Source organism: Formica exsecta, unplaced genomic scaffold (assembly GCF_003651465.1).
Source record: "Formica exsecta isolate Colony F162 unplaced genomic scaffold, ASM365146v1 scaffold402, whole genome shotgun sequence".
Classification (NCBI taxonomy): domain Eukaryota; kingdom Metazoa; phylum Arthropoda; class Insecta; order Hymenoptera; family Formicidae; genus Formica; species Formica exsecta.
In genome coordinates, this window is record NW_021851259.1 from 78,468 (window position 1) to 78,741 (window position 274).

Below are 274 nucleotides of genomic sequence, written 5' to 3' on the forward strand. Positions count from 1 at the left end.
ACCTTTGTACGCAACAAGTTAGTGAGTCTACTTAAAATTTTTTTTTTTTTCTTGCCTTTTCTTACATTATTTTTTTTCCTCCCTTCCTTCCTTCTAAAGGAAACAGTTTGCAATCTTGAAAATCATCTCAATCTTTAATCAAGTATTTATACATACATGTTATTGACAACATTATATATTTTTGTATGATTTATTAAATATTTTGCACATCTCTCCCTCTTCCTCTTTCATCCACCGGTCGGCAAGTGTGATTAACTTATAGACTCTGACGTAA